The 892-nt window shown below is 32.4% G+C and overlaps 1 non-coding gene across 1 annotated transcript; it reads right to left on the bottom strand.

Annotated features, from left to right (window-relative positions):
* Positions 1-355: 355 nt before the first annotated feature.
* On the bottom strand, positions 356-465 carry LOC112582395. The gene has a single exon (XR_003106934.1). It is a non-coding gene; the product is annotated as a U6 spliceosomal RNA (small nuclear RNA).
* Between the last annotated feature and the right edge of the window lie 427 nt (positions 466-892).

The following is an 892-nucleotide window of genomic DNA, read 5'->3' as shown; positions in this document are numbered from 1 at the left end:
CATTTTTATTAGTTTATTCTTTTTTATGAAAATGCAAGCAAATGTGAATATATATTCTCATGCCCCTTTCTTATATTAAGTTAATCTAAGACATACTACTTTTCATATCTTGAAACAGCATTTTATTACATATTTTTAATATTTTTCTGTATCAATATATAGAGAACGCCCTCGTTTTTTCTGTTTGCATTTTAAATACATCATTTCATACGTGTGAACAGTATATGTAAAGGATAAATTTATAGACTTGGGATTGCTGGATCAAGAGGTAAGTATATTTGCAATTTGGGAAGATATTGTTGGATTCACTGTTAATCATTTTCACTTTCAGCACAATATATGAAAGTGCCTGTTTTAAATTATGAGATGCTTCATGAATTGGTATGTAATTCTTGTTCAGAGGCCATGTTAATCTTTTCTGAATCATTCTAATTATAGCATATATGCTGCTGAAGTGAAAACCACAAAGTCATTTTTAATTTAGTAATGGTTGAATGCTTTTGGGTGGTGTGCAGCCACCCAAACTATAAAACTGGGCAAACTATAAAACTCCTCTTTCCATTTATCCTGGAGATGAAAGAGAGAAAAGGTTTTTTTTTGTTTGTTTTTTGTTTTTTTTCTGGACAGCAGCAGGCTTTTTTTTTTTTTTCAGAGTGCTGATTGGAAGAGAGCCTTAAATTCTGGCTATATATGAATCTGTGCACTAGAAAATGAGGACATAAATGGCCAGAGTGGTAGAAAGAGTTAATGAACACCCCATGTTTTGAGCACTCGTGCATAAAGATAGAGCTCTCTGCTGATTGTAACCAATACAGACTGCAGTAGGATTCAGCCAAAAAAAAGGAATGATGATTAACAGAAGAGGCGATCTGGTTAAGATCAAGTAAAACAT

The sequence above is a fragment of the Bubalus bubalis genome, chromosome X (assembly GCF_019923935.1).
Source record: "Bubalus bubalis isolate 160015118507 breed Murrah chromosome X, NDDB_SH_1, whole genome shotgun sequence".
Lineage (NCBI taxonomy): Eukaryota > Metazoa > Chordata > Mammalia > Artiodactyla > Bovidae > Bubalus > Bubalus bubalis.
This window is presented reverse-complemented; position numbering and strand designations above follow the sequence as displayed.